This window comes from Balaenoptera acutorostrata, chromosome 3 (genome assembly GCF_949987535.1).
Source record: "Balaenoptera acutorostrata chromosome 3, mBalAcu1.1, whole genome shotgun sequence".
NCBI lineage: Eukaryota > Metazoa > Chordata > Mammalia > Artiodactyla > Balaenopteridae > Balaenoptera > Balaenoptera acutorostrata.
The window spans coordinates 172,261,974-172,275,018 of NC_080066.1; the positions used below are offsets into that span (position 1 = coordinate 172,261,974).

A 13,045-nucleotide genomic window follows, 5' to 3' on the forward strand; every position below is an offset into this window, starting at 1 on the left:
TAATTAAAAAAAAAAAAAAGATGGGAGGGAGGGAGAGGGAGAGAAAGAAGGAAAGACATACTTGCAGTGATAAAGAACTATAGAACTTTGTTTAAAGGATCTTCTTGAACTTGTCCCCTGCTTCACGGTCACTGTAGCGCACATGGTTGGCCCCTCTTTGGGCTGTGATTTTTTTTTTTATGCGGCATGCTCAGGATGATCGCATTCTGCTTATTGGATACGCCTTGCAGGGAGGTGTTAGAACCACAGGTCTGTGCCTGATGACACCTGCCAGTAGGGCTACTGTAACCCAGTGTCTTGGCTATGGAGTCATTTCCTACACGTTGGACAAGATTCTGAGGACATTGTGACAAGAGACAAAAAGCCTGTGACATATAGAAAGGCCAGTTCTGCATTTATCATTTGTGTGTACCATATTTCTCAGACTTTGAGAGACTTCATTTTTTAAGTTTTGCCATGGTTGGGAAATGAAACATTATGAATGAAGTTTTCACTTTTAAACTTTTGCAGCTGTTGTAGGCCCTGATTGGGGTGCTCACAGGGACGGCATGGGTACCAATAGCCATATCAGGGCATGAGTGGCATCTTTTTTCTCTTGTGGGGCCCACTGTTCGCTCCCCCAACATGATATTGCAACATAATATTACAAATGAGAGGTGCCAACTTTTTACAGGAGCTCCCTGGCCTCTGCGATTGGTTGAGAGATAGGCACATGACCCAGCCCAGGCCAGAGTTCTACCCTGGTCTTTCTTCTGTTGGGTATGGGAGCTCTAAAGGATGTGCTGTCATCACAAGGCCTTCCATGTATCAATAGAACTGACCAGTGTACAAGAAATGGCACCAGCGCAAAGAAGCAGAGACAAGGGACCACTCTACTACTGTCCTTCCTGTGGTTCGATTAGATGAGCTCATAAATTCTCCTTTTTACTTAACCCAGCTTGACGTGGGTGTTTTTGTCTGTGTATGTATGTGTACATCCAAGAGTCCTGACTAATAAAGAATCTCTAAGTGAATAGCATCCATTCAGCTAAATATATATCACTGATGATTTCTGTGTGTCAGTGAAATTCCAACCTCCCCATTGTCCTAGGATGCCCACTTAGTGGTTTGGCTGTCATTTGAAAGAAGATGAGCTTGGAGAGCTTTCCAGAGATGGTGAGTTGAGTTAAACAGACAAAGTCGGATCATGGTAATAATAATACCTATTCTCTCTGTTCCCCCAACTCAGCTTTGCCTTTGGTGGGAATAGGCTCGGAGAGGGTCAGATTGAATTTACAGAGGGGCTGCCTGCAGCCTCTTGGGCTACAAACTTTGACTCTAGCGTTTTCCCAGTGTACCCAGAAGAAGTTACGAGCAGCACTGTAATGAGACCAGCTTGCATCACGTGACCATCTGGAACCAGTACCGTAATCAGAGGAATGGGAGGCGCCGGTTGGTTTACACGGGGGGTGGAAGCGTCACTTGGAAGCACATGGACGGATGGGGAGATGGAAGGGTCTCCAGATTGCAAGTCAGGGTCAGTTCCCAAAGAGGGGGAAAGGAACTGTCCGTGACAACAGCACAACCATTGAAAAAAACCAGGCAATGGACAAGAAAATGTTAGGTTACATATGCGAGTATTCGTGGCCATCAAGTGGGAGGTCGAAGGCTGAGTGCACATCTTCCCCTCTGAGACTCTTCTTTGCCCAAGAAGGGCCATCATCCATGAGGGTACAGGTGCCAAGGTCTCAGGGCATATGGTGGTGTCGGGCAAGCTAAGTAATTTCCCAGAGGCCCAGGATCTTAGGCAATGATGACATTCACCTTCCCTGGCAAAGTGGGGGTCGGTGAAATGCATTACCTTAACCAGACTTGCCTCATTGGTGACAAAGGACAGACAGAAGATGGGATACAGCTTCCCTTTGTTGAGGATTAACCTTAAGCAACCAACCTCGGGATGTTTGAGAAGTTCTCTCAGCAGCCAGAGTTGATCCCCAGGATCCTCACTTCAGAATACAGGATGCTTGGGCAGTTAATGTATTAATCAGCTAGGGCGGCCACAACAAAATACCTCAGACCGAGGGGCTTCTGCAACACAGATTCATTTTCTCACCGTTCTGGAGGCTGGGAGTCGGCAGGCTTGATTTTTCCCGGGCCTCTCCCTGGCTTGCAGGTGGCCACCCTCTCTCTGTGTCCTCACATGGCCTCTCCTTTGTACGTGTGCTTCCTCTGGTCTCTCCCTCTTCTTAGAAGGACACCAGTCCTATCGGATTAGGGCCCTGTTAGGGTCCTGTTGCATTAGAGCCTCACTCTTACTTCTCGTTTAATCTTAATTACCTCTTTAAAGGCTCTGTATCCAAATTCAGTCATATTGGGGGTTAGAGTTTCAACATATGAATTTGGAGAGGGGGACACAATTCAGCCCATAATAGTGAATTACATGCATACATTTCACGAACATTCCTTAATTTCCTACAATTTGCCAGGTACCCTAGCTGTGACATCGCAGTCTAGCTGGGAGACAGAATCACTAAGAAGCCTGGGTGGTTTGTGCCACTGTAGAAGGGCTCAGATTCTGTGGGGAGGAAGTCAGGAGTCAGGGAACACTTCGCTGAGGGGTGCTGCTTGTGTAGGGCAAGGCTCTTGGCCCTGCAGCTCCTAAATCTGCCCATATGGACTCCTTGACACGGTTAACTGTGCCCTTCTCCATCACAGTGTCGCTCCGGGCCTCAGTACCAAAGATGCGTCATATTACATCAATGGCAGAAACGCTCACTTAGCCAAGCTTACAAAGTCATGATACCCACCCCAAAGGAACAGGTCATTAACAAGTGCACAGACAGTCATATGTGACGTACGTGCCTTCGAAAGCAGTGGCGAGATACGATGATCCAGGATGGAGATGGGAAAGTCACCATGTCCGTTTCAGGTAGCTTCCCTAATTCCTTGCAGGAAAGAAGATGGGGAGATGAAAGAAAAGTGTTCCGGGCAGAATTGTGGGGAGATTCTGAGAAAGGTAGTAGAAGATCGGTTTGACTCTGAAGAGAAGGGAGTGGCTAGGTAGTGGTGTTATAGTTTTCATGGACTTTCAAAAGCTATTCACGTTTATAAAAATGCACTGCTCTTACACACTCATCCTCTGAATCAAAATTTCAGTATATTCGACAAAACCTTGTACACAGAGCTACAGAACTTTTTGCACATCTAATTCCTCTACTTGTTCAGAAGCTTCTTAGAACCTTGAAATAGATCCCCTGCCTGAGGGCCAGTTCCTCTCTTGTTTTTCAAATGAGGAACTTTTCTGATCACCTTGACCTCTTCCCTCAGTTAACGTGTCTTCCCAGAAAGTACATAGATTATTCTGCTGCCTTAGGTCATTGTGCCTAATTTGGGTTTTTCCTCTTCCTTTTTTTTTTTTTTTTTTTTTTTTGTGGAGGAGTGTAAAGATGATGCAGAATGTATCTAAAAGTTGTGGGATGATGTGGTTGAAGTGATTAAATTCTTCCTGTTAAAACAACTATTTTTCATTTTGGCAACATACCAAACCTAAAAAGAACAACCAATTTACTTTAAAAAAAAAAAAAAAAAAAGACAGTTAAGACAAAGGATACTAAGCCAAGGAGAGGCAATACAGGTAATGCATTTGGAGGTCTAGGTCCAGGCCAACTCTCAGAGCTGCCTCTGTTTTCAGCCTCTGTTCTCACCGCTGCTCTCCCCCTCCCTTCCCTCAAAGATGAAGCCCACCTGCTTCCCTCAAGTCTTACCTCAGCCACCCCTCCCGCTACCCAGGGCAGAGAAGCCCATCTATTTATGGTCGCCCCCTATTTCCATCTCATATGCTGTTTTCTTCTGATTTTTATTTTTATTAGGCAAACAATCCATACTCGTGAAAACAATTATAAAATGGAAGGTTGTGGGGTGGTTTAGCAGCTTCTTCACAGCCAGCTCTGTGATTTTAGTGAGGATTTAAGGCCCAGTTTAGTTTCACATGTACAGCTTTTGGGCTGTCCCTTTCGTGGTTCAATTGTAAGCAACGTCTCCCATCACAGATTAGGGGGTAAAGATTTAGAAGGAACTAATATGTAACCTCTCAGTAAATCAGTTGATAAGACTTAGGAAGTCATTTTAACTTATATTATTAACCTCACACTTTGAAGTTGTCTAAATTGGCTGAAAATAAGTATTCTTGGTGCCTTATTCGTTTATCCTTGTGGAATCCCAGGAGCTGGCTGGGGTTGTTAAAAGATAATCTTAAGCATTTTAATGCACATTATTCTTCATGCAACTTTGAGCCTTAACAGCCTCAAATCGGAATAGGACAGGAATCACATAGAAGAGAACTCAGCTTGCTGCCATCATCCTGCAGCCCTGAGACCCCAGCCAGATCTCCTGTTGTCCTGTGCAACTCCTGGCCACTCAGAGGCCACAGCAGCCAGAGCTGAGAATCAGGACTGCAGGAGAAGCCATAGCTGGGATGCATTATCCTCACTTACTCTGAGTGGAGTGGATCCGAACCAAAATAAAACAAAAGTTTTATCATTTACATCAAGGTTCATACTGTGTGTTTTCTAACACGTTTGACATTGCTTTGATGTATTTGTGTGCTGTAGCACTTTGCTTCCTCCTTCTCTACTCCTCACCAACCATGTAACATGTCCATGTCCCCATACCTGGTGTGCTATTTGTACCTCTGGGGACGAAATGTTGGTCAACAGAATGTGTCACTGGCATTTCTCCTTCTTGTTAACAGTATTGTTCCCCTGCATTACTAGAGACCCTGATTGACTCTAGAAACATTCATTGGATAGTCCTTCAGATTTCTTATTCTGTGTGTGTGTGTGTGTGTGTGTGTGTGTGTGTGTCCGTGTTTGCCAAACTTACAAACTTATTATTTAGACCAACTTTTAAATTATTTTTAACATTGAAGGTGATAGATGATGCATTAACCGGTATCATTTGCCACATTCTATTTTGGAGAAAGTAATTTATACTGCCTCTTGGGCTGGCTGTAGTAACAATTTTGACTAAGTGCTTTCTAACATTAATCTAAACCAATCCTTGATTTAGAATCACCTCCTTTCTACTCCAAGACCGGCTTGGTTAAAAAGTTTTTCACTGGGTGTCTTAAAACAGTGAAAATGCTTGTCTATAAATGTAGTAAGGTGTCACTGTGATACATTAATCTTTCGTCTTTTCTTGCCTCTCCTGTTACAGGACCATGAGTGGTAACATATCTGCAAAATGTTTTATAGGATATGGAGTGCAACATTTTAAGCCAAGGAATTGAAAACGGGATACGAAACAAGAAGACAGGGGAGGGAGGGAGTCGATCAAGGTCATATCTGTATATTAAGAATTTGGTGGTAGAAAAGCCAAGAAAGGCAAGCTCGCATTTATAATGGGCAGGTGGCACTAGGAAGTAGTGGAAAACCTGCTGATCTCAGAAGACATGGATGGGAGTTCTTTGCCTCATAAAGTCATCAAATTATGAAGCAATTAGCGAAAGTTATAAGCTATGACGTTGAGCATCTGATGTGGCCATTTTGTTTACCTGCCAATGATTTCAGTGCCCAAGAGGGAGCAGGGTTAGGACAGTAACCTGAATACCCACATGGACGGGTTCTGCACGTTGAAATATGAAGCCCATTCATCATAAGACAAGCCTAACGGTTTGTTTTTTTTTTTTAAAAGAGAGATCATTTTTATAGCTACTTTATTTATTTATTTTTTGGCTGTGTTGGGTCTTCGGTTCGTGTGAGGGCTTTCTCTAGTTGCGGCAAGTGGGGGCCACTCTTCATCGCGGTGCGGGGACCGCTCTTCATCGCGGTGCGCCGGCCTTTCACTATCGCGGCCCCTCCCGTTGCGGGGCACAGGCTCCAGACGCGCAGGCTCAGCAGTTGTGGCTCACGGGCCCAGCTGCTCCGTGGCATGTGGGATCTTCCCAGACCAGGGCTCGAACCCGTGTCCCCTGCATTAGCAGGCAGATTCTCAACCACTGCGCCACCAGGGAAGCCCTAACGGTTTTTAAAGATGCATTTTCAGAGGGTGTAAATAATGCATAATTGGGAAAGTGTGCTGAGGCCATTTTGAAGGATGCGTTTGGAGGAACGGTAGTTCTGAGTGCTGCTGAGTGAGTGTAGACAAGCTCGCCCTCACGCTGGTTTCTATTCTGTTTTAGCACATCAGGTCCACCCCTCTGGCCGGGCAGCACCTTCTTCAAGAGAAATGGAGCCCTTCTACAAGGTAGGTCTCTGGCGGCCCCCCCTCCCCCTCCCCCTCCCCCTCCCCCATCCCCACACTCCTCCTTCACTCCTGGTATCTGTCGGGAGAGTTCTGTCTGCTGCAGAGCGGGCACTCTGTGACTGCTGTGGGTTGGCTCTGTTTGTCCAGTTCTCTTTATTTCTTCCTACTGACGTCTCCTGGTTGATATGAATTGTTAGTCTGAAATAAGACGGCTTCTTTGGTCTGCTGTCACTGGTCAGATTCCAGAAGTGTTTGGCTTGCTTTGGTGAAATTGGAATTATGTGGCAGTTAGGATGCAACGATAGCATAAATTGGGCTGGTAAAATCAAACCCTATTACAGGTTTCCAGTGCTTGGGCTGTGAGGAATGTTGTGGGTGTTTTGGCACTTGGGTCATCGTGGAGATCCACTTGTTGCTTGCTCTGCCCTGACGTCCATGTGTGCCCGGAAGGGTGACTGTGGTTTGTTCTGAGGCTCAGAGTTCACACACCCTCCCTCGTCCCTGCCGGCATCATTTGCAGGGGGACATTCTTTCTGCTGTCCGGTCCATCCTCAGCTGCCTTGCGCGACTTCCTGTACTCAAGGAATTCAAACTGCCTTTCATCTCTACTTTTGCTGTCAAGTTTCTTTAAAAATGGCCAAAGTCGAAGAAGAACACATAGCTAAAAATAGCCATGAGATGCACGCTAACTACTTCGAGAAAGTACTTTGGGGAGATGTCTGCTCTGCGGATCAGCTGGAATTGGCTGGCCCCTGAGTGTCTTCCGACTTCCCCATTAGCCTCTCTTGATTGGGTAGGTGTCAGAGTGGCACAACTGGCCCAAAGCAGATGGATTTGGTTTTGCCAAGAGCTTTGGAACTGTACTGGGCTTAGGGTGTGGAGTTTCAGTGCATCTTGGTTGGTTTAGAGCTGTTACGCCTCTTTTCCCTAAAAGTTACACGCCCAGGGCCAGCCATGTGTGTGAAGGAGTAGAATATATATGTAGCTAAGAAAAGAGGCATTTATCTTCAGGTTTCCAGAGTAGCTCAAACAATTGTGAGAGATGTCATCACATTTGTGCTATTGTTTTCAAGGCCATACAATTGTATGCTGTCTTTTTAATAGCCTGTGAAATTGGGAACTTAAGAATTTCTTTGCATCTTTGCTTGGTCCAGGTGAAATTTAGGTAGGCAGGTCTGATTAATCCTAATTTTAATGACCATCATAAATATCCTAAATATTTAAGAAAAAAGAGAACTCCCTCCACTCTCAAAAATTAATACATAATTTAAAAAAAAATCTATTCTGTTCTCCCTTCAGAAAGTGTAAATGGAGACCGATTATGATGAGCCTTTGGGTTTTTTCAAGTGGATTTCAAAGTTATGTGCATCCTTATTTTTCCTCTAGATCTGTAGCAATGATATGAATATCATTCATGGTTGGATTATTTTCACAAAAGGGATTTTATTTACTTAGAGCATTTTCTTATAGGATTTTTATTCATTAAGTTCCACATTAGGGAAGATTTGCTCTAAGCATGTTAGTTTTGGGTTATTTCTGCAGGACAGAAGCATGAGGGAAAAATTGATAAGGTTTATGAAGTTGAGTGATTTCACCGTGAGATTCTGTCTCACGGGTGGTAGACTTTTTTTCTTTTCTACATAGGGTTAAACATTCTCCTAATTACTCTAGGCATTGAGAATTAAATTATTACAGATTTCAGATGCTCGTTGAATCCACATCCAATTCAATACATCCCATTTACTTTTTTTGTACATGTGAAAATCAGAAGTATCGTGGTGAGCATTCTGGAGTGTGGGTGGGGATTTGCTAATGGTTTTTTTCCTGTTGTGTTTCTTCATTTGCTGTATCTGTATAGAGCGTTCACGAGACACTTACATTGTAATAAGGTTTTTTAAACTCTGCGTGTTCTTCTGAATTAATATTTTTTACACTTTATTTTATTGATGTGTAGTTGATTTACAATGTTGTGTTAGTTTCTGCTATACAGCAAAGTGATTCACATATATATATATATATAGATCTATATATATATATATATCTATATATATATATATCTTTTTTATATTCTTTTCCATTATAGTTTATCACAGGATATTGAATGTAGTTCCCTGTGCTATACAATAGGACCTTGTTGTATATCCATTCTATATATAATGGTTTGCCTCTGCTAATCCTAAACTCCCATTCCATCCCCTTCCCACCCCTCCTCCCCTTTGGCAACCACAGGTCTGTTCTCTATGTCTGTGAGTCTGCTTCTGTCTCATAGATAAGTTCATTTGTGTCATATTCTTGTGTTTCTCTGGCGGGCAGTACTGGCTCATCAAGAAGTTGCTGATGCCCACGAACAAAAGTTTTACAGTAAAGATACGGGCATAGAAAGAAGGGAGCTGCCCAGTCATGGCAGAGGAAGGTTTAGTTTAGAATCAAGTAGAAGAAAATGTAGCTGATTTATGCTCACTTTCTCATCTTTATACTTTATATTTTCAATATATGTCCACATTTTTTCTTTATGTCTAAAGCAAGCAGGAGGATATTTTTCTAGATAATCAGACTAGGAAAGAACTCTGTTACTAGGTTCCAGCCACAAGGATTGGGATTGCAGGCCAGGAGGATCCCCTAAAAAACCCAGTTCCTAGAAGCAGGGTAGTAGGTGAAGCTTGGTCACACAGGGTGACACAGGGACCCAGCAGCCGGCCAGTATAGCCCAGCTGTGACCGTGGGCCCTGACCACAACCAGAATTGGCGAAACCGGACTGCACGGGGCCGGGGAGAACCTGCTCTGTGAAGTCACCCTACGGGTTGAGACTAAAAGAATCCAAAAGCAGCAAAATGAGCAGATGTGCCCCATTGCTTCGAGGACAGAGCCTTGTTTTTGACAGGAGGGAGGGAACATGGGCCTGTCACTTCTTGGGAGAGTTGACACTTGTACAAGGCCTTAAAAAGTAAATAGATGGGGGTGGTGCCAGGAGGGAAACGCCCAGAGCACAGGGGCACGAGAGGACCACAGGTAGAGAGAGCGATGGGGGCTCTATGGGGTGGATGCAGAAATGAGGGCTTTGCGGGCACTTTGCAATAATGACATCATCATGCACTCCAAGATGTTTTTCAGAAGAAAGCTGAGATTTCCAAAGAGGAAGTAATGGAAGGTAAAACCTGAAATCAGTGGAACAGAATGACCTAATTGGTACAGTGGGGAACCGATGTGTATTGTCTAATAGTTGTTTGGTTTATAAGCTGTTGAGCAGAGAGGTAGTACAGTTCTTTTTTTCCAGCATAAAAGCAATTGCAAGAATTAACTGGAAGCGCTCGAGGTCCTGTTGAGGGCGGCCTCTGTGTTTCGGTTCTCGCAGATTCACTGGCAAGAGGGCCTGCTGAATCATCTTGCAGTTTTGAGGATAATGGGGTAAGATTCGGTTTGGATTACACCAGGCATGGGTACTTAACATAATTGGTCATTTCATCAATTCACAGTATTTATTTTAAATGCCATTTAGGCTGCTAGAGACATTTTAGTATGTTAGCAGTTTCAGTGGGTAGAGAGCACTTCAGATCTTGTACAATAGTAACCTAGCTGATTGCCAGAAGGGGACAAACCCTTTGTTAAAAGGGGACCCAGGATGGGGCCCAACAGATAAGTGTGGCTTATTCAGAGCCCTCAGGAGTGGCCAGCTGACAGGTGTCCCCAACTGTCCCCTCTGCCTGTCTCTGTGTGTCTTGGTGACAATCTCCGTGTGTGAAATACATTTTTTTAACCATCTTTTTTTTTTTTTAATTTTTACTAGAGTATAGTTGATTTACAATGTCGTGTAAGTTTCAGGTGTACAGCAAAGTGAATCAGTTATACATCTACACATAGCCACTCTTTTGTAGATTCTTTTCCCATATAGGCCATTACAGAGTATTGAGTAGAGTGTCCTTGTGAAGTACATTTTTAAATTTCTTAGGTTATAATATCTCTTATTTTCTTAATTAAAAGAGTAAACTATTGTATGTTTTCTTCCAAACTCCCTGGCCCCGAACTCCCCCCTCTCCTTCTGCCACATAGATACACATATTCCCTTCACCCATCAAACTTAAAATTAGGTTACTTTATTTAAACATCACCCTTGAATGAATTATTTTAATGAGTCAGTGATTCCTAATTAAAGACATTCCTCACCTCTGGTCTGACCCTTCAGGGTCTGCCCCCTGGAGGGTGCATCCCACAGCTACACACGGCATCGCTGCTCTGGCTCACATCATTTCTTCTACTAAGAGTTGCTACGAGGTGCCGCCCATCCGATCCTCCATGTCTGCCCCGCTTTGGCCTTCATAGGCTTTATAGGCCTCCGAGCTCCCCACGGAGTTTTGTTCAGAGAGAAGCTGCTGCCTTTACAGCTCTGAGCCAGCTGACCGTCTGGGCCTACACACACTGCCCCACCTGCAAGCATTTCATTAGTCTCTGTCTCTGTGTGTCAGGCACTGGATTAGGCTGGAACTCCCCTGGGAGGCCCAGGGCCTGCCCCCTCCACCACTGACCGCCCATCCTGGGGTCAGACCACACGTCCCAACCCTTCTTGCAAAGCAGCTCAGGCCCTGATGCCACCACAGGTCATGCAGACCTGTCTAGGTACCAACCCCCTGCCAGCCTTCCGGGCCCTCCCTCCGGTTTTCTCCTCTCTATCCCTCCTGTATGGGGCCACTAATTATTATTAACTCTATTCCCATAGGATGCAGGGGTGGAATTAAAATAAATTCCCTAACATGCATAGCAGATGCTTATTTCTTTTCACTTCTGACAGCCCCCTGGATGAGCTAATGAAATGGAAAGAAGACCTTCCAGGCCTTTTCAGTGCACAGAGCAGGACTGAGCTGCCGCAGGCCCGAGAGCAGATAGGGGAAAGGAAACCAGCTCTTCTGCTGTCAGATGCACGTTGTCCCCATGAGCGCACAGATGTGCTTGCCACTGGTGTGAAACGTGCAGGAAGTTGATTATGCCCAGTAGATGACCTGCTTTGGGGAATGCCAGCTTCCCAAGTTCTAGGCCGGCTTCATGCGCTTATTTTCCTGGGAGTCCTATTATGTATTGCCCGCTCTCCACAACCCTTACGCCTTACCCTCTCCCATAGCTCCGCAGTGGGTTTTTTCTGGTAAAATGTATGCAGTACCTCCCTTTGGTTGTGTTTGGGGCTGTGAAAGTCTCAGCAGCAAGTAGCCAGTACATCAGAAACAAGCTCCTGTGGAAAGGAGCCCTGGATTACCAGTGAGGGGACCTGGCTGTGGTCCCAACTCTACCACTTGGTAAACTCTGACCTTGGGCAAAACTCAGGCACCCCTAGGGTTTCATGTTCTTGCCTGTGAATTAAGGAGCGGACCTCAGGAGTGGCAGGGGTTTCCTGCGGATTACAGCTCTGAGCCATACTCGCAACTTCCCTAGAGGGGGTCAAGGGCTTTCCTGGTGGTCCAGTGGTTAAGACTCCGTGCTTCCACTGCAGGGTGCACAGGTTTGATCCTTGGTCGGGGAAGATCCTGCATGCTGCGTGGTGCGACCAAAAAAAAAAAAAAAGACAAGAAAAAATGAAATATAGTAAAGTGGGTCAAAATGGTTTCGAGGCGTAGCTCAGCGGGAGGAGTGCTACCTTCAGCCAGCAGTGTCCGCGGATGGCCCAAGGAGAGGAAACAGGGTGGTGGCTGGCTGGCTACATCTTGATCCTTGAACAAACCCTTTCTCAGACCCTTTCTCATGGATCGTAGGAAGGCAACATACTACAGATTTGGACAACCTGGAAAGGACCCATCTTGGCCTCGTGGGCACCTGGCTTAACCCTCTCTGTGGGGATAATAATAAACATGCTTGCCGTATGGGGTTCTTATAGGACTCAATGAATTCATATCAGTAAAGCCCTGAGAACAGGCTGAATTCCCATAGTTATTATATCATTGTACAAAACTATGAATCTTAGGAAAACAGGGCTAGCATCCTCTGAATGTGGTGTCCCTGTGCTGTTTCTCTTCTCTGCTAAAATTTCCCTTGTCCATTTGTTGGGGCTAGTGATTCTCAGAACAGGGCAAAAGATGGGATACCCCAGATCCTATTGGATTTATATGTGGATCTGAAAGACAACTTGTTCAACTCTTTATATCAGATTCCTTTCAAATAGGACTGCTTCCGTGTGAGGTCCCCCAGCTCACAAAGACTGAGTTATACCCCTTGCTGTACAGTTGTACATACCCAGCAGGTGCATAGATGACCACGCAAAAAAGCACGGATTCAGCACCACATCAGCCCAGGTTTAAATCCCTCTCTCTTTGGGCACCCAGTTGTTTGACCTTGGGCCTCAGTTTCAAGTGTCTGTAAAATGGGGCTACGAGTTGTGCTCCCCAGAATCTTTGCAGAGATTAAAGGAAGGTGTGAACGTGGAAACATTTGTCCAGTCCAGTGCCTGGCCTGGCACCTCACAAACACTTAATAAAGAGTGAAGTTAACCTTTGACTCTGTTTCGTGCCCAAGGTTTTTGATCGTTAATCCTGGCCTGGCGTATTCAGGGTGAAAGGTTCCAAAATTCCTTAAAGGAGCGGTCTCCCAGAAGCCTCTCCTTTGCATGATGTCCACTCACACTGCCAGCCTCGCCAGTGTTTCCTGTCTGATAGAACCAGGGTGTCTGCATGGCCTGGGTCTCTGGTCCAGACGCTTCCTTCTTTCTCTCCATCAAGACACAGATTGAAGGTTTTGTTCGGGTTTACCCTGCCCCTCCCCTACACATTGCTTTCCCATTTGGTTGCAGCCTCTGGGCTCTTTGGCTTCTTTCATCTAACCTGCTCCACAAGCTGACTCTTTTGT

The 13,045-nt window shown here is 45.1% G+C and overlaps 1 protein-coding gene and 1 long non-coding RNA gene across 3 annotated transcripts in view; both read left to right on the plus strand.

Moving 5' to 3' along the window:
• Nucleotides 1-13,045, plus strand: part of LOC103019590 (EF-hand calcium-binding domain-containing protein 11-like) — a 238,117-nt gene that overhangs the window by 197,885 nt on the left and 27,187 nt on the right. The window lies entirely within an intron of this gene.
• Nucleotides 6,035-12,694, plus strand: LOC130707508 (uncharacterized). Its single transcript, XR_009007402.1, has 2 exons — nucleotides 6,035-6,222; nucleotides 11,007-12,694. It is a non-coding gene; the product is annotated as an uncharacterized LOC130707508 (long non-coding RNA).